General features: G+C 42.0%; 1 long non-coding RNA gene across 2 annotated transcripts in view; it reads right to left on the bottom strand.

The window, feature by feature from the left end:
- The window catches only part of LOC122530963, a 148,313-nt gene that overhangs the window by 121,270 nt on the left and 1,663 nt on the right, over positions 1-25,380 (bottom strand). The window contains exons 1-2 of one of the 2 annotated variants that reach the window (XR_006307154.1): positions 19,083-19,399; positions 4,771-4,844 (exon numbers count right to left, since the gene is read on the bottom strand). This is a non-coding gene — a long non-coding RNA (uncharacterized LOC122530963). Of the gene's footprint in view, positions 1-4,770; positions 4,845-19,082; positions 19,400-25,380 lie in introns of those variants that run through there. The other variant, XR_006307155.1, reaches the window with a different exon arrangement.

The following is a 25,380-nucleotide window of genomic DNA, read 5'->3' as shown; positions in this document are numbered from 1 at the left end:
AATCGCGATCGATCGGTGTAAAATTTCTCCGCGATGCCGGAGGGGCATCGGGGCTGCGAGGTCGGTGAAATCGAGCTATTGAATCGACATCCGTCATGCGAACGTCAGCCTCTATACGTGTTCTTCTACTGGTAACTCTAGCCACTCGACGCTAATTCGCCGGCTGGCATGCGACCGCCACTCGAATGACACGACATCACACCAACCGTTCGACCATTTTTCTTTTTCTTTTTTCTTTTTTTTTTTTCTTTCCTTTTGCCATACTTTTCAGTTCGCTTCACGTGCGGCGTTTGGTGGCGCGTGCACGAAACGAAACTACCAAAGAAACAGTTCGATGTGCATCTAAGCACCCCGTGAAATAATACTTTGAAAATCTACCAGTCACGAGTTACCAGCAGAATTGTTTCGAACGACGGAAAGTGTGACGATAATCCGGGCAATTTTTACTTTGTTCGTACTATCAAAATCGAAGAATTGATTGAAACAGGGAAGAAACAGAACGATGTATGTACACCTTCGTTCAAAAGTCTTGGGACAAATGCTACGTTGATTTTGAAATTGAAAGAATTAATTACTATTTCGTACAACGAAAATTCTGAATTATTAATACATCAATAGTTGTGTGTGTATTATAAAATACGTATATAATTTAAATATTTACGATAGATACCGGATTTTTAAAATAGTAAGTAGGTGTTCTAAGACTTTTAAACGAAAATACAGATTAATTACCAACGAAATAATGTGAAGAATCGGGAAACTAATAATATCGATATAACTAATAAAAATGATAAAAAAATAAATTAATGACAATCAATAAAGCTCTAATATGCTTATGAAAATTGAATACCTCACAACTGAATACCTCACAATTGAATACATCCAACGATTATTACAATATTTTCACCTTTAAAAAATTTATCACATCTAAACAAATATGTCATACTTACGTAATACCCTCCCTCGCCAAAAACTTGACCACGCGACAAAAACGAAGGAAAGTCGAGTTTTATCACTCCCGCAGTCACTACGGTTTTCGTCAAAACGGTTCCAAGCACTTCCAAGTCTTATCGTTACCGAAAAAAAAAAAAAAAAAAAAAAAAAGAAACGGCGAACCTCGCAAGCCGTGAAATAGAACCTCCGAAAACTCGTTCTCGAGGTAAGAATGAAGTTAACGATCACGCGACTTCTCTCTCTCTCTCTCTCTTTCTCTCTCTCTCTCTCTCCTAGGTACTCGCTACCCTCGTTTCGATTCACGGAACTGACCAACAGACACGTACGTAAAAACACATAAAGCGTGCCAAGGCTTGGGGCGTACTGATCGGCCAAGTGTTCGTTTGACATGCGGCGTGTTCCGGGCACAAGCGACGCCGACTTATGCCCGCGTTCTGCCACAGGCCACGTGGCCTCTTGGTGGCGGTGCAACGCCAATAACGTGATAAAAGTGACAGCGGTATAGCGGCGCGTATTCTCCTTTCTATCGTTGCACCAGCCCCCTCTCTCTCCCTCTTGCACCTTGCTACGCGATTCTAAACGCGTCTTATGCTGTGCCGCTTATGGCCGTTGCGCGCACCGACCAGCTACCGGACTACGTGGCTTACGAGCACGTGGGAAAACGCGCGTGCGGAACGAGCGTCAGACGGCGGCAGCTTTTACGGGACTGCTTTCATAATAGATGCCGGGCATATACGTCACCGCACATCAGCTCGCCCGGCGAAATAACACACATTTGTGGCTAATTTTGTGGACGATTGTCGCCGAGGGGTCGACCCTCGTCCTCCTCCCGCCAACCACCCTCTCCTCACCATCCTCTAAATTCTGCGTTTTCGAGGATTTCTACGTACTTTGATATTACGTTCTACGTTCGATCTTTTTATTCAGTAGTCGATAGAAGTGGTGGAGGGGCACAGTCGGCGAGTGTAAAACATTGAATCAGCACTGGAACGTTGTATAGCGTACGTGGAATGTATATGTACGTGTAAGAATTGACGGAATTACCTTGCAATTGATTATTGCGATTAATTCGCGAACTTTGGCTACGGAAATAGTATTTGTATGTTTTAGAAAATTTACGTATTAATTAAGTTTTCTTATTATTCATTGCGTATACTGTCGTTCAAAAATTTGAAGTATCGTCAATTTCAAAATCATGTCCCTTCAATATGTGAAATGATATTATTAAAGGTACTGGTATTTATTTATAAACTGTTTGAGTTATATTTGTGATTAAAAGAGTTTACGTACCTGTTTAATTTTTTTAAAACAGAACTCAATGATTGTAAGAATTTGATACTATGACAAAGAAATAGAATATCTGATAATAATATATTTCGCTGGAAAATGGAAAACATATATACAAATATTTTTTGTAGCCAATATGTATGTTTGATAAAAAAAAAAAAAAGTGAATAAAGTTACGATGGATATGAAAAATCTGATGTTATAAATAGCAAGTGATTTGGAGTAATAAATCGACAATCGCATTTGATGTGAAAGAATGTTTGCTACTGTTATATCATGCCCGATCAATGAAACACTAACACAAAGTGAACGAGTAAGAGATAACGTGTCGAACACGTCATGCTTGTCAATGATAGAAAAGAATTCCACGGCGCTTGAGAAGGATGAGTCAGTAACAGCATTTAAATTAGATTATAAGGGGGATATCTATAGTCAACGGCTTAATCGACTACGTAGACAGAAGGAAAGAATAGTATAAAACAATTTCGGTAGCTTACTTTTAATAGACTAATCTGGTTAAAAATATGTCTACGCTATATATTTACAAAAACACGATTAAAATATAGTACTATATTCAATAAAAAAATCCCTTCATTAACTTTATACTAATCTAATGCAAACAGAAATATTAAGAAACAAAATTAATTTCTTCACGAAAAGTTCTAATTATTCACAAACTACATTCGAAATATGTACGCCTACACGGTTACATTCGAGAAACTCTATTAATTTAAACCAAGACAAACAGAAACATAAAATACATAAATAAACCTTCTATAAATAATTATAGAATTACTCAACAACAGTTTAGTTAAAAATATAACACGATTGAAAGTTAAAGATGCTCTTCGACCAGTTTTGCACGAAATAGAACAAAAACTTCCGTGATAAGTCAAAATTACACGTGAACGATTTTATGTATTCGTACGTTTGCAATGTGTATCAATTATTACGAAAAGAAAAGCGCAAAATGCAGAAAGACACAGCGTGACACACGAGATTAAAGAAAAGCCTGACGGAAATAAAATCGTCGTCTAAACAAAGGAATTCCGTCACGGTTCTCGAAGATCGTGTGTCCATACTGGTAAAGGCGAAAACCGCGGGTATGATAAATTAGAAGGTCGCGGAAAGCGTGACGCTTTTTAAAAGCCATGATTTTCTGATGAAAGCTCGCGTTTCAGAGCGTGCTCCGCGCGGTTTATCGAAGAGGGGCGAGAAAGGGGACACAGGTTAGGCCGCCCGCTCCGTTTAGCTGCAACCTGGCAATTACCTGTAGGGCATAATTGTCATCCCTTACGTTTTCCAGGACGGTCTCCTCGTCCTCCCACCCCCTCCCCCTAACCTACCCTCCTTTCGTTGCTTGCTCCTTGCTCGGAGCGACCCCTGGCCCACCCTAAGCGGGGGCGTCGGGTCACGCGAGGCCGTGCCTGTCGCAGAAGTCCACGCGACGCGCACTGCCACGCAATGCCGAAACAACACCGACTTACCTTACCAGTATCAGATTTCTAATTACTAATTTACTCCCGCCGCCCATCCCCGCGACCCTTCCAGCCGAGACCAAAGCTTTCGACCGTAGCTCGACGTCGCGCAGACTGGCGAGAGTTGCTCGCGATTTTTCGAAGTTTCGCGTTTCGAATGGAATTTATTCACTTCCTCGCCGACCTAGTAACGATACGGTAACGATACGATTTGGGAACGAGACGTTTGCTGAACCACAGCAGATCACAAGAATAAGTTTAACGAAGCATGATGTACACCACCGTTGAAAGGTCTTAGAACAGGTACTATACTTGTTTGGAAATTAGAAGATTCGAATGATATTTTATGATATAATAAAGTTATACTATAACCAAGAGTTCAGAAAGTGTTAATTTATTTTAAAATTAGAAAAATTAGGTAATATTTTATGTAAAAAGAATTCTGAAGTAATATTCTCAAGATCTCAGATTTCTAATGTTTAGTACTATTTTGAATATATTTAATATTAATGAAGAATGTCTAAGACATTTCACCGAGAGTGTATGAGTTAATCCATTCGAAATCTAAAGTTATAAAATGATAATCAAGAGTCGACGTGTTTTATAAACTATTCGTTTTCCTCTTTTCTTATTTATTTTAATTTCAGATTAATTCCAATTTTCACGTATTTCCTTTTCTAATACTTTATACCATAGTATCATACTATGTTGTACCTTTTCCTAGCTGTGTTATATGTAAAAGAATCTAACATTTAATTTATATTTTTATGAACGCAGCTAAAATTTTTTTTTTTACTAAATATTTTAACAAATATTCTACTTTGAATATTTCATATAATTCCATATATTATATATGTATTGCAAATCTTTGAAACTTCAATACCCACGATTAACAAATGTCAATTTCATATCCTAAATACAATATATAATACTTTCATTTACTTCTGTCTTCAATATATCAATAAGAAATATTCAAACATTTGATAGACTAATATATAGTGCATATTACCTCGAATGCATTAAAAGTGAACAAATATATTTCATGACTTACCAGCCAGGAAGAAAGGGTAGGCTCGAGTGATTAATAGGTTAAATACTGCTCTACAGAGACGTTGTGGTATTTACCTGGAAGCAGAAAATCGTTTCATGATAGGTTAGCCATAGTCGTAGTAACAAGCAAGGTTGATTTTTAAGGATACGTATGTAAATCTGTCGAGGCATAGGATAGATGTGTTGGAAGAAGGGTTAGGGGGGTAAAGAAAGTACATCGAGTGAAGTGATGCGGAGCAGGAAGGAACGAAGGCGGGCATAATTGCGAAAATTAATTATTGCCATGCACGAATGTCATGTGTCTCCCTGTTATTAGCCGACGGGCATAATTTAAAGGGAAGCGACTTGTTAACAATATCGTGCTCGTCCCGAAATCCCTGTACGTGGATAGAAATACGAGCAGCAATTGCTCCCGTTTCTAGGTTTTAACAGTACGAATATGCAATGCTATTGGTTACTTCAAATTCACATGTAGAGAATATTCTTTTCATATATTGCAATCTAAAAGAAATTTATCAGAATTAAGTTCTTATTTAGTTAAATTGTTTGCTTCAATTGTTTACGAAAGCATTCGGACATTTATTATATCTTGCGAATATATCATGTATATTGTATCAAACATTTTTAAACTTCATTAACAATGTAACGAGATTGTACTAATTATATAAGTCAAGATTAAAGCAAATCAAAAATATGTATAGAACCTTTTATAGTATGCGTTTCGTAACTCATCGTATTTGAGAATGAAACTATAGCTAAATGTAACATAACGTGATGTACAATCAAGACTATTATTTTAGTACCATAATCTATTTTCCAGAAAAATGTTACTTGTATTAGTGCAATCTAATACAATAAGCAATAAAACATGAACAAAAGTATGTCAAAAAGTATCTTACAAAATGTATCTTCAGAAGCAATTTCGCTCCTGCAAAAAGAACACACGCGCGGACTAACGTTTATTCGCGAAACAAAAAGCTAGAACTAACTTGACAAAATCATGTCGAGACACGTTCTGTTGCGCCATGCGAAATCACAACATCGACCGATCCCTACGAGGCACTCGCGAAGACTGCGCTCTTGGAATTACAGACAGTAGCCATACCTATGTTTATAATTTTCAACAGCACTTCCTATCGGTCTTGAAACGGCGCAAGAAATTAGCAACGAAATGACAACATTGACCGATTTCTACGAAACACTCGCGAATACTGCATTCTCGGAATTGGAGGCAACAGCCACATCTGGCCATGTTTATAATTATTTGTTTCTTATTAGCCTTGAAAATACGCGTAAGAAATTCTGAACTAAACACACCAATATACGTAAATTTGTAAACACATTTTTGTAGAATCTATTATATACGTCTCGACATCGGTACAAAATATCGTGAAAGATATTTCAACATGAACGAGAAAGTCATCCAAGAATATATGTAGATATTTTTCGAAAATCTTCTAAAATTAAGTATTATAAAATATATTACAACATATTATAAAATGATATAAAAATCTATTGAATTTTGTAATATAGGAAATTTAATGGACCGATTATTCTAATTATTATTCCAATGGGACAGGATTATTACGATTGTAATAGAAAAATTTAGAAGCTATTTGAATATCTTTCAACATTATTACGATGTATATTAAGATTTAAATATCTTCTCAAATATCTTTAAAAATTATATTATTTTTAACCTAATATAATAAATTTAACCTCGCAATTTGAACTAATATCGAAGTAACTCGCGATGCAACGTACATGATTCGTGTAACGTATTGAAATAAAATTCTAACGAAAAAAAAACTCCCGAGATATCTCGTTCGAAACATCTTAAACATATTATACAAAACATATCACGAGCAATACTGTGTAGCAAGATATTTCATCGGTAGATGTGCAAAATGTAACAATCATCATGCACATCTAACAAAACCAACCAAAAACCACCATCCAGCTATCACCCACCATCAAACGGACCATCTTCTAATTCCATCCCCAATCCTAATCTCATAACGCGATGCGGTGGCGGTGGCGGTGGCGGTCGCGCGATACACGCATAATCGTCTGATGCGTCAACCTCTTTGAAACGGCGTTCCGCTCGCAAGCGCGCGTTACAACATTTACTTACTGCCGTTTAACCACTTATCACGTCGGATCTCGGTGCTTCTGCAACACGCCTAAAGGCAGATTTCCGCGGAGCTGCAAAGGGGACGGGGACACGACGACGGGGGGGAGGGGGGTGGGAAATCGAGCGATTGCACGCCAACGCGCGGGTGCAACAGGGATCAGCTGAAAGTGGGTGGGGAAGGAGGTGAAACGCGAGGTATGAAGCGAGAGGGTCGCGAACTGGCATATACCGGGCGTATATCCATTACGCGAAACGCGTGGAAACGTTTGACGCAGAGGCGTGCGAGTATCAGGCTGAAGCGAGTATCGGCGTCCTTTATCAAACGTGGCGCGTTGCACGGCTCGCATGCTTCAAGGACATATCTGACGGGTATCAAGTCGACTACTACTCGATCCGGCTAACCGCTTACGCCCGGCGCCTCCTCTCGCCGCTCGTTTCAGCCCTCCCGAGGCGAGCTTCCCTTTGCACCAGTCGAATCAGATATTTACCGATTCCAATTGCTTTCGTGATTGCGTCTAAGTGGCTTGGATAGGCGTATTTCGCCGGGCACGCCGGTAATCGGCATCGCCGGTGATGGCCACCTCGCGAACAATTCGCTCTGGATTTTCGTGGGATCGACGATACGATTTTTGACAGAGATAGGTGGTTTTCGAAGAGGACAGTTGGCGACGTTCCAAGTGAAACGAGGTTTTGATCAAATGATCGCATGATTTGAAATTAATGTTCCTTGCAGAAGACTGTAACAAGATTTTTATTATATACAAATCTTCTTGTTTTCTTTTTTTCTTTTTTTTTTTTTACAAAATGGCCAAGATCGATGGTTTATTCGCAGGCTGAGTCAATTTGCAAGTGTGCATAAGTTGCACGATGAAAAGTACATAAACACATTGCGTGAACAATTTACGCCTATTCGATATCGCTGAATAATTGATACCATGATTGCGTATGTACTAATCTGAGCTACGATCAAGGAACAATGCACATGACAGTTCTATATCCCTTCAACTTCTAGAACGGCCTTTTATTTCTCTTGTTGAAGAAAGCAATCGATATAAAAAGCTGCATTCAGATTGTGCCTGTTTTAATGCTGCAGTGCGAGTCTCTCAAAGTATTAAGCGCCTATGTATATATTAATGCACCGTTACGTTGATCATACGAGGAATATACGTGTACAATATACACATATATGTATATATAATATATCCATTTCTTTTTTCAGTAGTCAGTTATTTTAATCGGCAGTGAAAGAGCTGAGTAACAAACTCGCAAGTCACGACTCTCCCATTGAGATGATACTCCGAGTCAAATGATAAGATCTTCGAGCCAATTGAAAGCAAATTACTTTCTCAAGATTACTCAAGATTACTTCGCTCAAGATCTCTTGATCCTGTTGCACGCGCGATCAACGTCGCTGAAAATGATCGTAGCCACCGCGAAACACGCTGCACAGCCGGAAACTGCAACTCGAGGGGACGGAAAATGAAATATGCATTAAAACTTCCGGTCTGGTCTACGCTCGAACGAAATCCGTGAAGGATCGATCGTTAGAGACCAGAAGGTTCGCGAGGCATCGTAAATTATGATAGATACGCGGACGAGCCGCATCGCCAGAGAGAAGAAGGCATAGAGAAGGAGAGAGAGAAAGGGTTAGGTGAATACGCCAAGGGGCCTTTCTACTTGCCTCTGATGTGGTCTGTGGCCTGAGCTTAATAACCGTCGGCCCTCGGCCTCCTCAAACAAACGTTTCTAACCGTTCCGCGCCTCTTTGCCCTCGGCGTTGAGAATCCTCGACGATGACACGGATGAGAAAGAAAAAAAGAGACTTCACGCCCCTTGCGCAAGAGCTACGTATTGTATTAATTGTCGTGTTAAAGATTCAGGCTGTGCGTATGATTACTGAAAGATACCCGAAAGTTTGTCTTGCCGATTTAAATACTATATTCTCAAAATGAAACAGAATACGATCTACTGTAATAAAGGCATATCAAACGCAACCATACTTGTTCAGGGACGTCTACGATCACGAACAAATATATAATTAATTAAGATTATTACTCTATAAAATGAGTACATACTCATTCACGGTTTCAAAAAGCAACAAGTTTTCGAAGTAACTATACTCTGTGACAAATTTCACAACATTCGGCGACAAAGAAACACCAACGAAATAACACGCACTCTATCAACTACTCTAGCTTGATGGACGAATTTCACGCTAGCCACCGAAAATGTGTTTGTCTAGAGGAATTTATTTCAATATTGAACGCTGGATCTTCGAATGAATCGAATAAACGTGATCGAAAGTCGATCAGAAAAAGAGAGAGAAAGAGAGAGAAAAGAAACGAGGTTGATACGTGTCGGCAAGTGCTTCAGTATTAAAAACGCGAGCAAAAGTCACGAGGAACAAGCCATCGGATTATATCGTTGCCCCGAGCAGAGTCGTGTGTAGAAGGCAATGCAAGAAGAGCGACGAGGAGGGGAGGGCGGCGAGTGGCTCATCGACTGGTACAGGCTAGTACCGATATTACCCTGCACCCCCAGACCAACCAGCGAGCAAGAGAAAGGGAGAGTACCAGGTGAAGAGAAAGAGAAAGACAGAGAGAGAGAGAGAGTGAGTGAGTGAGGGACCAGGCAAAGAGGAACATGTAAGCTCGCCTAGATATCCACTTCCCTTCCGCGATCAATTAATTCCGGACACTAATGCTTTTCTAAAGACACACACCCAGGCCAGGGCTCACCACTCTGCTGGGCCGATAACCAACTATTCCTAGAGCCGTCCGTCCGAACCGTCGAATTGTACGTCACGCGATTCCATCGTGGCTCCGTTGCATTTCCCTCTCGACGACGGGGGCTGCTACGCGATGATGAGGTTACCCTCGATCAAAAATTTCGAGATATCTCTGTAATGATCGTCATGGCCGCGATTTATCGCCACGTATTCTTATTGGTAAAATTCATTGTTGAGTATATTGTAGTACATTTCTATACTGCCAAGATACAGATGAGTATTGCCAACCTACGTTTATTTAGGCTAATTACTTCTATTATGAATACATACATATATAAGACGGTTTTAGTTAGTATAAAAAACGGCCACACGCGTGTAAGCATTTATTCAAATAGTTATAATAAAAAAACTTATGTAATAAATAAACTTACGTTAATAATTAAAACTGAGTTCTTCGTTATTGTTGTCATTTGTTTCACGCTTTTATAGTAGAGCTCCAGATATGATCGTCACGCGTTTGTTATAGTAGCAGCGGGTTTGATACAAAAATGTTGTATACTTGCAGTCAGACATTTCCAGTGGAAAGAATCAAAGTCGGAATATCAGTTTCAATGTCAGTATGACAGCTGACCAAGTAGCGAGATTTTAAATTTTAATTAGAGGTGCGAATTTAATTATAAACAATATTAAGAAAATGTTCCAAAACAGAATGCGAATGTTTGTAAGAACGTGAAACTACATAAATATCAACAATCTAGTAATCATAATCCGTAGCCACGCTTATAATTTCGTTGTAAAAAGCAATATATTGCGTACGAGCGGTATTAAAAATGTGGTGGACCAATAAACTAAATGTGTCAATCAATCCCTTCTAAATAATATCAATCTGTTCCAGTTCTGTTAGACAGTACATTCAACTGTAAAAACCTAAGCTCAAGAGCGAACGATATTTCTAGCTGGCATCGACTAGATTCGCAATTCCGGCTCTCGGCGCATTCCCAAGGTACAATAAATCATCGTTCCGTCCCACTCTCGCGTTCTCCGTCTCTATTTTCGGAAAATCGACGACGCCTCTCCCCCTCTAATAGGCACGTATCTGCGCCGTTACTCCACTTCTACGAAGCCGATTCACTCTCTCTCCCTCTCTCTCTATCCTTATCCAAGGGGGAGGGGTATTCTAATTGTGAGAGACAGTCCCGGGAAAATACTCGACGGAAGTTTCCACGAGCCTCGCCTCGCCGACATATCGCCGGTATTTCAATGTGCCACCAACACCATCGTCCCTGCCAGCGACGTAGCAACTCTTACCTTTAGGGTAACACCTACGCCGTTTCCGTTCCGTACCCACCCACCCTGGCGGAATTAATTCCGAAAGCAAAATTAAGTACTTACGAGAGATGGTAAATACAGTCGCCGTTTCTCTCGAGACGCGAAGGTAAACTGGAGAAAGGTTGGTCGCGTTCCGCTTCGTAAAGATGGTGGAGCAGATGCGCCATTTTCGAACGAACGCGTTCCGCGAAGGCGAGGACGGTGCACGGAAACTCCAGTTTCGTTTGTGATCGGTATGTTTGTCGATCTTACCGCGAGAAACTGGGCGAATCGATTTCTCGATTCTTCGGAAGAGCGGAACACACCTGCGCTACCGCCGTGGTATTTCTACAGTGTTTAATGTGACAAGTTAGCCAGGTAACAATCAAACTATTTTCCTGCTATAGCAGAGAGAAAATACTTCGCCGTGACTACTCGAATCTAAAGACGGGCATTGCCACCTCGAAGGAACTATACTTCTCCTCTCGAATAAAAATTTCATATTGGGTTCCGCGAGAAAGTGCGCGAGCCACTAGAGTGTTTTTCGATGTTTCTGCGGAAATATTCTCTGATTTCTACGATTTTTCGAATTATCGAATAATTTTTTTATTGTTATTATAATTATTACTTACTAGTTGTTCAAAAAACTATTCGAACACTTATAGGTACATTTCAAGAATTTATTGTATTTGTTACACAAAACATCTCGACATTTTATACATATACATACTGTAATGAGACACCACTGTTATAATTGTAACTTTTTCAATTTACCATTGAATATATGTTCACAATAAATACTCTGTAACTCCCAAGTACATTTTCAAATTGATTTGAAATTTTGCCGACATAATTCTAATACTTGTGTTTCGTTACAGCGACAATGAAGTTCGAAAATGTTTTATGCAATATACTCACGACGTATACATAAAGTACTTCTTCTGTCGTCTATGTTTGAATACTTTTGTGACTGCAACAAGGAATTCCAGTTCTAAATATTTTGTCACGTGAAGGTAACAGGATCAGAGATTCTTTGTCGATCGATCGACAATTTTGCAGATTGAACGACATGTTTGGTGACAAGCTTATCGACGAATTCTTAGATAACGGCGCACGACTGACGACTGAGCTTTTGAGAAGTTCTCGAAAGTGACGTTGATCCCTCCTTCCGTTACCCGTTGCGACTGTCGCTCACAATTAGCCGTCCCGAAGGATCTGCCAGCCAGGAAGAACAGAACAGAAGGAGTACCGGGAAAATAGAGGAGAACAAAATGAAGGGCGTGGGACCGGGTGGGACGGGGGTGCTGGGACGAAGTGACTGCTACTTGACGGCGCATCTTACATGACAGTCTTTGTACTAACTATCAGGTAACTCCTTCCTGTCAACCCCTTCGCATCTCCTATTTTCTCCCTTTCCCAGCTGCGAGAAACTCTTCTCCTCGCCCTCGCTATTCAACGGCGCGGATAGTTAAGAACGGAAGAAAGAAAGAGAAAGCGGAACGAGAAATGTAAGAACGAAGTGTTGATTGGAGGTGACGGAATTGTTATACTTGAAAGAAAAGTGGCAATGGAACGATGTAGTTTACGTTGGTATTATCATTGTAAACAGCGGTGTAATTAATAAAATGTACGAAATAATTAAAATATAATATAATTGTATTGATTCCTCACTATGGGTATCATTGAACATTAGGAATCACAGTAATTCAAGCTGCCATGATTACTTAATTCAGGAATTCCAAGTTGGATTTAATTTAATTTTTTAATGTTTATCAGAGAGAATAAAATACTAAATGAAATGAACTTTAGTAATCCAACGGAAATTAGTACATTCAATTGTTATTTAATCTTAATTTAATATCCAGGGATATTATTTGAAAGTAGAATATCTACGTCTGATCATATACTGACTAATTCTACTTAACGACAGATTGCGCCAAACAACAGACAATGGCCAACAAATATTATTCCAGGTAACGTTACTAAGAGCTAAATATCACTTAAATTACACTTCGTACTTCACAATACTCGCACAATATTCAATACTGAGATTTATTTCTTGCGCTGCTATTTATAATTGCAACCACGATATTGAGACGTCTATCTACCAGTCACACTACTGACAAAGTCACACGTGGAAAATAAAGTTATAACGCAACGCCACTTGCTGCCTCTAGGACTAGAAACCGATTTCCATTCAACCATATCGACCACCGCTATTTTCTACCACCTATAAATTGGAAATACGCGTTTAAAAACGTCTATTGTTTCCGTATCCAGGAAAGAGCTCCCCTTCGATCAATGAAATTGCTCCATTTGTTCTACAACGTTTCTGGTGTTATTCGAGATGACGATCAACCAGCGAACAGAAAACCATAGTTATCGTTCGACGCCGTTGTTCAAACTCCGCTCCACAGGTATTTCGCATCTGACACACACGCGTCGCGACAACGAACAACCGGCCGACCCTCCACCGCGTTAATTTTACACCAACACATACTTTTCGACGCGTTCGTCGGCCCACCTACACGTAGCCACCGTCTGAGGAAAGCATGAATGCCCAAACGAAGGTGGTACGCCGTAGGCAGGGACAGCTCATTAATATTTAGACGTATTTTGAGCGGCGAGCCACCACCACCATCACCGCCATCAGCCTCGCTAACTCCGGCCCCATCGTCGTCATCGTCGTCGTCGTCGTCGTCGTCGTCACCTTTATACATAATTATACGCGCGAGATTGGCGAGTGTCAGGCGAGCATCGCTGCCTAAAGATTCCCCGCTACATCCAGCGGGAGGAAAATTTTCAACCGGGTACGATTTACTCGAGTCGTTGCGCGACCGAGAATTTTTATCGTTCGTTTTCACGTTGAATTTGCTCGACAGATTCTCACAGAGCAACCGTGGTTGCGACGATGAATTCTGAGAAGAGGCGAGGCAATAAAAAATTTTCAAACCTATCCTTATATAGGAAACACGGATCTGCGTTTTATAAAATTTTTATCCATTTTCATCTATCTTTGACTACGTCCAGAAAAATATAAACTCAATTAGAAATCCACGGATGTAGAAACATCTTTTTGTAATTCACTGCTGTTTGCAATAATTTTTCTTTTGTTCAAAAGATAGTATTCCATTACACGTATAGGCTTCAAAATTTTTAATATTGAAAATTTCGATTGCCAAAGTGAAGTTGTTTCAAGCGAAAATTCTGATCGACATGGGGGGAAGGGAGGTGATTGAAATTGTTCTCTCCGCCCAGGCATCTAATAGTCCGGACGATCGTCTCGTCAATGCCTGCAGCTTCACAAAACGTCTAGACTGCTTGAAAGAGTGTATACAAGGAAGGGGTCTGTGATTCGAGAAGTTCCGATAATAGACGAAAATAGTTCGGCCATCGTCCTTTGTGCCGCTCCTCGCGTAATTTCCACTGATCAAGTCTTATTCATTTGGCTGCTGTTAATTAACCCCTTCTCGACGTTGGTCGACACGAGAAGATTTTGATTGGGGAGAAAACGAGCGAAACGGGCCCTCGGCGATTCCAACGTTTGGCGTCGTGTTCCCAGAGCAGGAACTTTATTTCAACTCAAAGATGCGAACGAGAAAAATTGAATTCTAATGAACCTCTAACCTTCTAAATCTCTTTTGGTAGTCGTGTGAAACTAAAAACGTGGCGGCGAAATTGCCATTTAAATCACCGCGCGCTTTAAATCTCCATTTGAAACTTCGTGCCCGTTACCGATCTAAAGACACTCTACCGATGGTTGCCAATATTCGAAGACTGTACTCACCGATATCAGACAAAGGGCAACGATAGAAAGATTTTGGCTCTCGAAAGACACATCCCGCAACTGCTATATACCGTCGTTCATACAGAGAGAAATTCATTACCCGTGGCCAGAGACGCTCGTTTGGCTCTGGTCTGGGTAGTTAAAATCCACGAAATCGGTATCTCCTTCCATTAAGTGGCAACGTTATCGTGTTCACAACGGCACGAGTTAACGAAACGAGTCCCGCGCGAACTCGAGAAAAAAAAAAAGGTGTTCAAGTCGAAGAGAAACAACGAGGCGCGGGTCTTTTCTCCTCCTAGGTTCCTAATCGATTGCCACGAGTTTTAAACTTTACGCCGACGTCCCCTTTTGCGCCCTCCAGCCGGTTCTTCTATCGAGTTCGCAAAGCCGGCGGCGGCACCGCGAAACGAACGAGAAACGAAGGAGAAACGAAGCACGACCGGCAAGAAGGCCGACGACTGCGAGTAGACCCAGGCCAGAGGAGAGAAAGACGAAGAGAAAGACGCAGAGCGCGGAGGGGCGAAGTCTGTAAATTTTCTTACATTTTATGAGCCATCAGAATTTCATAACCTCGAGCCAGTCCGCGTGGTACTTTGCACGGGAAAAGTTTCCGCTGGCTCTGGTTCTGCTCGCCCGCTCCGCTCCATTCTTCCCGCTTTTTCGCCCCCCTCTGTGCCCTGATCTTCGCCGCCGGTGTTCACAGAGGAACAGAATAGATTTGGAAACAACCAACGGTGGTGGAGGATTGCAGTAAGGCCGGTGCAGCTTATGCGTGGAGAGAATCGTGGTAATATTATGGTTCCTCGAGAATGATACCGGACTTGGCAGAGCTATCGTTAAAAAAGAAAGTAGGAATTCTTATACGCGTTGCGTCGAATTGCCAAAAAATTCCGATACAGTCGGCTTATAGTTATTGAAGCACCAAGAAGTCCAACATAAGAAAACGTAAAGCATTATCCTTAAAATCATAGTACAACCGTTTAAAAAGTAAATCGAAAATGACAAATAAGTCGACAGGGTAGATACACGTGCGCCAAGTCTAACTAAACGAGGCTTTGATTTTCCAATTCGAAATTACCTAGACACGAGTATTCAAGTGTCAAGTATCAAGCTCAAAAGGCGTTTAATAATGAATGTTATCCTTTTTTTTTTATTCTTGCATGTAGAATCACACCTTGTACCACTGCACTATATCAAACGCCCTGTATATTTTAAAATCCATGACCGAGAAACAAAAGCTCCTGCTCTTGTTCGACATAGTACGAATCCTAAACTATTATCCATTGGAAGGATTTTCTACAATATTCGTTGGTTGCAACGATTAAACGTTCGTTGGCGATTGCATTAGAGCACGCGGCTAATGAGTATGTATTAATTGCTACGACATGAACGCGCGACAATGGCCACAATGCGACAGACGATCAATGAGTGGCGAAGAGTACATTAACGTCGGTTCTGCACGCTTTCATTCACAAAACAGCGAGGCGCTATCACTTTCTCCTTCGATTCATTGATTTGATTCGCATGTTTCGCCTCTCCCTTTCTCTCTATCTGTTCGTCTGTTCTCTCTCTCTCTCTCTGTCTCTCTCTCTCTCTCTCTCTTTGCTTCACTTTCTGTATCGGCCATTCTACCATTCGTCATTGCCCGCGGTCTTCTCGCGCGTGTTCCCCGTTTCGTTTATTATTATCGACGACGACTGACTGTATCCACTTTTTCGATCTCGGCCGGTGTTCGTGCACGCCGATAAACCGAACGACAGATCCACACGCGGTCGAACGCGTGGAAATCCCTCGACGACGTGGCTCGCGTGTTTCGCGGTCGTGCTTTCGCGTGACTGCGTGCTTAAACAGCTTGACGTGCTTGACGCGGCCATGTCGATCGCGAACTTGTTAACTCGCATTTGGCTGACAACCTTTCTGATTTCCCGCCCGCCCTCTTCCCCTACGCTATTTCACGAACTGGATAAATACGAGTGATCTTTTTCGCTGTGTCTTTGTCGAGGGAACGCACTGCCGTTTCGTATGTGTTTTTATGCACTCGCAATCTCGCTGAACTACGAGTACTTGTGGGCATCGAGAAAGTTTGAAAATAATTATAATCTCTTTTTATAATCGAAATTTAAAAGGTTCGAGAATGCTACATTTCTTCAACAATTTTTATATTTATTGCAAAACGTGTCGGAAATAAACAATTCAGTTTCTTAAACTTGGATTTGAAACAGTAATATAACTCCAATTTTAAGCTTTACTTTCAGAAAGTAAAAATCATATTATTTGTAGGATAATTGACATTTCAATTGCGAAGAAGAGCACGAGAACCTAGATTAAATATTGCGAATAATAAATTCAATATCATCGAAAATTTCGCCGAATAATGCTAAAATAATTTTCCTTCTCCGAGAATCTACGAGAGCTGCAAAATTTTTTTAAAAGGTCAAATGGAAAATATCGCGTGGCGAAAGACGGTTACCTGGGGAAGGAGAAGCATTCTCTAACGAATCGACGTCAACTCTCAGAAGAATATTGTATTAATTCTGTCCTACATAGAAAAAGCTGCGCGGTTGAAGTTTCTGGAAGCGGGCATGTGTCGAGGTGAATCTGCGAGCATCCGCGTAATGGCCGGTGCGGCCACTCTCGCGTCTCATTTTTCCTCACAAAATTGCTTCACAGGATGGGTTTGCAAGTGGGCGGTTCTCAGCGCCATGGAACCGCCGAGAATAGAATAAAGGTCGTCCTTGCCAGACGATGAAAGCACAGAGTGGCGAGTGGAAAAGCTCAGAGACGCGTCGGCCATGTTGTTAGCAAACTTTCGTCCTCCCTCTTAAATATAAATGATATAACGCGGCGAGAGTTGCCTCCTCCCATGAGCTAGACCACCACACGCGTTATCTCACGGTGGATGGTGGCTGTGGCGTTTGTTGCGAGGCCATAAAAATGGCCTGCAATAAGAAGAATATAAATATCGTACTTGACAATTGAAAATTGTACTACTTCCTGTATATTAGTTTTCGAAAAAAAACCGATTCTTTTAAAAATAATTTTACAACCTATAATTCCTGCAATTGGAAATTAAATGTTATTTCTGTCATTTTTTTGAATTCCACGGAAATGATCTCGATCGTCAGGCAATTAATTTATTTCCAGATAAACGTTCTCCCATTTTACGCGTGTACTCCACTCTCGCGAGAATTTCTAAGCGAGCGGACATTATCTCGTTTACGGTAATACACGATAGGTCCACCATAGGTTCGCGCGTACCCTCGAGGTCTTTATCTCTCTTGATCGCGAAACAGTTTCGTCCAATCGGCACCAGCAACACGCGCCACGAAATAATTGCAGTCATTCCGAACCATTCGCTTTATTGGCCAAGATAATCTCATCGCCCTACTTTCACGTACTATCCATTTTGTCTTTCTACGTGACGCGTATCTAACTTCGTGAAAACGTTTCATCCATCCATCGAATAGATTCCACCGAAACCTAACTTCCAAAGAAAAACCGACAATCCATCACAATAAATCTCGCAACGAACGCAAAAGCAAAATTGCCTCGATATTCGACAACTTGTCGATCTAACGTTGAGATTCGTTTTGTTTCAACTGCACTTTGTAGAACACAAAAATTTCTTCTTATTTAAGGAAACGAGGGAGAGTAGAATACAAAACAAGGAAAGTTCTGTTACGACGCGACAAACGTCAGGAATCTGTCGGTACAGTGAAGCAGAAGCAGTAGAAGTGTCCGACCGTGTTCAGACAAACAGCACAGTTTCGGAGAAACGTAAACGAACGAGAATTCGAAGCACACGCGTACACGTATGGTGGCAGTTGGCCGCGAGTCGGCCGGCGATATTTCACCGAGGCAAATCGAGTGAAATGGTTCAGAAAGGATCGAATCATCCGCGTTTTGGTCGAGCACACCCCACTGCTACAGTCTCTTTATCTTTTTCCATCCGCGTCCCCTTTCCCGATTACTCCATTCCTATCTCGCGCACAGGTGTTTATCCGACCGTACACCCGACACTATTTTCCCCCCTTTCTCCTTCGATTCCACGTACGATCATCCCCGAATTTATTTCTCATCGGCAGGAAAGCAACCTTTGCTTCCGTTTATAGGGTGCACGGCGGATCAACGATACCATCTACTACTTCGATCAAATTCATACGCGTTCGTTTAGCGTTCCTACGTTTGCGTTCCTTGTCACTTGAAAGGTGCGAGTGATTTTTCGAAATGCGAATCGTAATTTGTCTGTCACCAATGTACACACCCGTAATTACGAAGAGATTGTTACACAACGAGGTGAATCGCGGGGACCAAACGCAAGAAGGGGGTGAGGATGAAAACGTTGCGCCTACTTACTGACGATCGCGTGATCGGTAGAATCATCGCCGTGTTCCGCTCTGGCTGCGAATGTGTCTCTGTGTGTACGTGGCGGCGGACGTGCGGCGGTCGTTCAATCACGTCGGACGATCGGTCGCATCCAGGTGGGCGCAATCGTTGGTGGGTCCAGGACGACGGGTGCGGCGGACAGCATTATTGCGTGCGTATCGTGGATGATGGCTTGGTAACGCGTACTCGCGCGGAAATCGTCGTGGAAATCCTCGGCCGTGGATATCCTCGCCGTCGGTCGTACGTAACGATCCCCAGTCATGCCGTGAGAATCTCTCGCGGGCACTTGTCTTGGGTAGCCGCCAGGAGCCGCGGGGGCTTCAGAGAGGAGGAGAGACCAGAGCTTACGTAGGAGGTGGAGGTGGAGGTGGAGTAGGAGGAAGAAGGTGGATAGTGGTGGTGCTGGTTGGAAGTGGCGGTGATTCCAACCTCGTGGAGAAAGAGGGATGAGGAGGAGAGTTACAGGAGGTAACGTTGCTGAGGGAGAGGGCGGAGGTATTCTGCCCCACCCGTACTCGCCTCTGATTGGACCACCCCCGCTTGCTTTCACCCCGGCCATCCCTCTCCTCCTCCACCTCCTACTGTTCCTCCTGCTCCTCTTCATCCTCGTCGTCGTCCTCCACCTCCACCTCCTCCGCCCCCTCCTCCTGTGCTCTGCCTCTTGCACCTCTTCCTCTCCTCATACTCCTCCTCACACTCCTCGTTCCTTCTCGTCGTCGTCGTCGTCGTCGTCGTCGTCGTCATCCTCCTCCTTCTCCTACTCTCGTCTCTCCTCTTACTGCCGCCGCGCCGTTGCTCCTCGTCATCCACCTCATCCGCCTCCTCCTCCTCTTTCTCCTGCTCTGCAGCCGCCACCTCAACCTCCTTCTCTTCTACCAAGCTCTACCTTCTAGCCGGTTCTCTTCTTCTTCTTCTGGTTCGCACCAGCTCGCTCTGTCCGTCGGCGCGCGTAAGAACGCCCGCCTCTTTTTCGATGCACCGGAAAACAGGTGCGGAAGCTAGTGTGTGTCGTGGGGATTGCAGGATTTCTACTGGTTCTCCCGGAGAACCATCGCCAGCTTGGATCCCCGGCCTTTATATTTCCCAGGATCTGGCGTCACGTCGTGGAACACCCTACACGCCCGGCTCGCATTTTCAAAATTCTAAAACGAAAGAGCTCCCCCGTTCGCCGACCGACGCTTCACGCTCGATAGGCATTTCACCCGCTTCCGAATCTCTCTGTCTCTCTTTCTCTCCGTTGCGTTTCGCCCGTGCGAAATCGCTACACGCTTCGGCAAACTGCCGCCCAAATCCACCCTTCTTTCGCTTCCGAGCTGCGCTTCTTTTCTCCCGTTACGCTTCGCGATCGTTTGCTTTTTATTGAAATCACTGAGGAACGAGTTCTAATCGAACGTAGTTAGTTTTTAACCACTTGCGCTGGCAATTGATTCACGGGCCATAACGTGTGACCGAACCGTCTACAATAATTCGTCGCTTTCTTCTCCTTTTGAACTCGTCGGTATGATAGAAATTATTAAAAAGTAATAAACTTATCATTTGTTTTGCCTGGGTTACATTTAAATATACTTAAACCTGAGAAAATGTTGCAATTTGGGACAAAAAATTCTGCGTGGCACGTTATTCCAGCGCAAGATTAAGATTAAGATAGAAAGAAGATTAAATCAAGTCTTGGCTCGACGTTCTTTTTTTTCCCTCTAAGTTAGGAGATTTCCTGTCAGAAGATGTGTTGTTTGAACATCAGCATCAATCAGTATCAAGTTCGATGATTCAAGTTGATAATTTCGTGAAAGAGTGTGAAATTGCTGTCGTTATTCCGACGTCGGATAGCAACGGTAGCAAACTTGCGGCTGGACTTGCTCGTCTCGATCGTTTCAACCGGACATACCGCTTCCATCGCCGAATAGCCGTGGTACTCCGAGCGGAATAAACGATTCGCACGTTTCGACTATAAATTACGGCACATTTACGACGAACGCTCGGTGGGGAAGGCATCCGGGACAGGAGACGGACAGGCAGCGCGGCGAGGATGCCTTAAGGCGACGGCATTTCGATAATTGGAAACCAATGAGGCGGCAGTGGGAGGGTTTCCAAGCTAAAAATCAACCCTTCCGCCCTACCTTCGGGCCCTAATGAAGCGAACCGTTCCTTCGCCGTTGCCAGCCGACGTGCATGCCTCCGCGTCGTATTAATTGCCTGCCCCCTCGACTTCTCGTCTCCCGACGTCCTTCCGTCCCACCCCATTTAAACTACCCCATGTTCGTCCTCCCCTCCCCCTCCCGTTGACTCGCGTCCTACCGCGTTTTGCCTCCTCTTCTTACGTCCCGCCGTCTCGCAGTTGGCCGCGATAGCGCATTCTTCGACAAATTGGATCACGCTATCGTGCGAACGGCCGATAGCTTGCAGCAGCTAATACTCGCCGGGATAACGGACCGACGCGACGCTATGGCGGTTGACGCGAGATTATGATTCGAGGATACGAAACGAACGAGGCGGATAATCTTCCAGGAAATGTGAATTTTAGGTGATTAGATATTACTGAGAAATTAGAAAAATTTCGAAGGCTATAGGACAGTGTGCAAAGTGGGTGGATCCGGGCACAGTCATTTAGAATGTGAGTTTTGTTAATTTTGTAGAGAGACTGATTAGGAGTAATAGGGCAGAAAGAATATTTATGATGTAGAATAAGAGGTAGAGCCTGAGGACAAGAAGAGTATAGACTATTTGAAAGAATACAACTGTTTAGTTCATCTGTTTAGATTCACTTGAACTGCAGCAGTTAATTAACCCTCAAATACTACATCATTGGGTAATAATTGACTGCAGTATTTCATGTATTAGATTGCTAATATCTTTGGCTGTTTAGTTTCACTTTGTGTTTTACGTTTTCCAAGGTTCGCCAAGATTAACAAGACACAATGGAATAAAAGATTTCAAAATCAAGTAACATAAGCCCAAATTATCATATCCCCTGATTATGAAGTTGAGAGATAAAGGGCGCGTTGTAATTAGTCGGTAGGAAACGAGAGCGAAAGGGAATTTAATGAAATACGATGGTGGATTTCTCTATCGGGAAATATGCGTAAATATAGGTTCCATCTGTGTTAAAAAGTTCATCGTTGAAATCCGTGTAACTGAATCGATATCACGAGGTAAAAGTGAAACGTTCAGTTTGTACGATGTGTGGAATTTTTATATTTTAATTGTATGGTTTCGATTAATTAACCGAACGAGCCATCAGAATATAAATCGTAGAAACAAATTTGCAAAAGACACTTTTACGTCTGTCTGTTAGTGAAATCATATTTAACTCCCATCGTTCCCGCGAACAAAGGTAATTTGAAAATAATGAAAGAGAAATTACTACCATTGAGTCGCGATGTCGTGCAAAACACAGCCTGACGAAGAAAATGAAACGATTTATCAAACCACTCGCTACACTACAATCACTCTACCAATCGTAATATCTTTATTTTCAAGTAACAACTGCCTATGTTGTGAAAAATTTGTTCGCAAAACAAATTATATAGCTTGTAGCGAGAATGTAGCTTATTGTAATATGAATGTCTTTCTTCCAACGGAGATTAACCGTAAGTTTTTTGTTAATCACGTAATGATGGAAAGTTTGAAATTGATATTTGAACTTTCGCGAACTCAGTCGCATATTGTATTAATTCAATTCACGCAAAATTTACACATTATGCTCATAAAACGAAATATTTAATTTTCGTAAAATATTACGTTACAATAAAAGTGAATTGAAAAAATATATATCTCGTTTTTTGATATTAAATTATTCAATCAGTAACTAAACTATTAAATGGTATTATTCTGTGTTATTTACGGAACCACAAACACCAGTCACCGGTGACCATCGTCAATCTGTTAAATGTAATTCCACTTTATAAAATTGCCTCAAGCCATTTCTCTTTTATCCTGTCCGTCATTCAGGAGCTTCAATTTTAGGTCGTAGAAAATATCGGACGACCTTAGCCGGTGTCTTTAAGGTTGAGCGAGGTTAGGGCCACTCTGAACGTAATTCCGTTAGGTAGGCCTCGAATCGATATAATCAACGGACACGCAGGGGGTGAGTTTTCACCCGTCGCCGGTTGCTTCACTACGATTCTTCCGCCTAAATTCAACCCCCCGCGCGTTCTGTAATCTTCGGACGCTCTCCACGGCGACCCTCACTTCTCAGAAGGGAGAGCTACCCGATTCGAAGGTATCCGACGGTTTGGACCGGTGTCATCGAAAGGGAACCTGCCTCCGAAATCAGATTGCCAAATGTTTCCCAAACTTGTGGACCATCGCGTACCAACGATTGTTCAATAATGGACTTAAATTTATTTTAATTTATTTAATTTTCTTCAAAAATACATTTAAACCTCTCATTTTACAATTTGCCTCCTGTTGAAGACTCCAAGTGTAAAGTGTAAAGATTAAGCGTTACAAATAATGAATAAATTTACATTGAACAATTAGAAAAAGTACCAGAAACTGCAGTTGGAATCTAATAGACATTTTCATCGATACACAAACAGTATAAATTTTAAAAATTGTAAATGATATCGATCGTCTTCTTTTTATTACATTACTAAGGATCAGAATCTTAATTCTAAACTCCCTTTCATTCCGAGTGATAAGTTTCTTCACCCCGATGTGAAAAACCAATTTCAAAAACACGATTCACAAAAATAGCATCGCTTTGCTTCCACTCTCTTTAGATGCCAAAAGAGAAACAGACACTTACGTCTAAAATCTGTCAGGGCCATCGACGTGCGTAACCGTGTCTCCTCCATCGATTCAATCTCTGACTCTTCCACGCTCGTACCAATCGAGCGACTGATACACCAGATAAAAAACACAACGAGCAGCGTCACTAGCCGCTTCGGAACTAGTTCACCGGTGACGACGACGCGAACGTGCACCGTCAGCGACGTAGAACGTCTTCGACCTTTCGAGCAAAGGTCGAAAAGAGCGAGACGCGACAAATACACGGTACTTTCGATGACGAAGCCAAGACGCCGGAATGAACATGGGCGCGAGATGTGGCACACCCCGAGACCTAGACACTACTGAACCAGCCCCATGGCAAACCTTGTTAACGGCAGTCGACAACCAAGTTTAAACTTCGGGTAACAATTCCCCTACCAGCTAACTCTCTCATTCTCTCTCCCCCCCCTCTCTCTCTCTCTCTCTCTGTTTCTCTCCTCGCGTGCTCTCCCCCTCCCTCTGAGAACCATCTCTCTCTCCCCCTTTGTCTCTCCCATTTGCCGCGGCGGAAGGTGATAGAAGAATTCTTAAGAAGCTCGTGTAATTAATCATCCCTCGATCGATTGCTTTCGAGCATCGTAGCGATACGAGGGGGTAAAGTTGGCGGATCGGTGGGTGTTGCGCGAAGTGGTTGTTTGAAAAATCGATTCGCAGATGGTTTGGAAAATTCTGCGAGCTGCGCAACAGCGAACTTTTCGGTTGGAGAGATATGTAGGTACGGTTGATGAGGAGAAGTGTGGCAAGATGAAGTGGAATGTCGCTGATATCGCAGGGATGACGTGATTAAAGGGAGAGTTTTTAACAATAAAAGAGACTGCTGCTTGTGAAACGCGTGATATATTCTATACTACTTTGAAATTTGAAATTAAGAATCTATATTGCGTTATAAATATGATTTAAGAAACGTATCGTTAATTTTGGTGCTTGTCCCTTGAAAGCTATGCTATACTACTTAAGATTTAAGAGTTCAGAATTAATACTAGCTAATTTCTAATTCTTAATTATTAACTAAAACTTTGTATAATTTATTTAGACTTTAAGAAATGTATCAGTAATTTTAGCGCTTTTGTCCCTTGAAAATTATTATACATGTTACTACTAGCATCATATGTAATGTGTGTGTGTATAGCTTTGCTATTAAGCAAAAGGAGAAAGTTAATGATATCTTTTTCCATAAATAATAATTTTTAAGTAACACAGAGTTATGATATAGAATCATGTTCAAGAAACAAGTAGTACAGCATTGTATTCGGGAGACAAGTCAATTCGTGTTTAAAAATTAAGTAGTACAACATAAGAATAAGCAGTGAAATTAATAATATAATGTTTCTTCAATCATACATATTCATGAAACAAATATCCACGACAATGTAATCAATATCAACTGGCAATTCCATAAAACCAACTCCACTCTTCTACTATCGTCGAACAAAATGCGAAATCGTCGACTCCAAAAAGCACCCTCATTCGATGAAACTGGCATGCACAGTTGTCGTAT

The sequence above is a fragment of the Frieseomelitta varia genome, unplaced genomic scaffold (assembly GCF_011392965.1).
Source record: "Frieseomelitta varia isolate USP_RPSP 00005682 unplaced genomic scaffold, Fvar_1.2 scaffold_368, whole genome shotgun sequence".
Classification (NCBI taxonomy): domain Eukaryota; kingdom Metazoa; phylum Arthropoda; class Insecta; order Hymenoptera; family Apidae; genus Frieseomelitta; species Frieseomelitta varia.
This window is presented reverse-complemented; position numbering and strand designations above follow the sequence as displayed.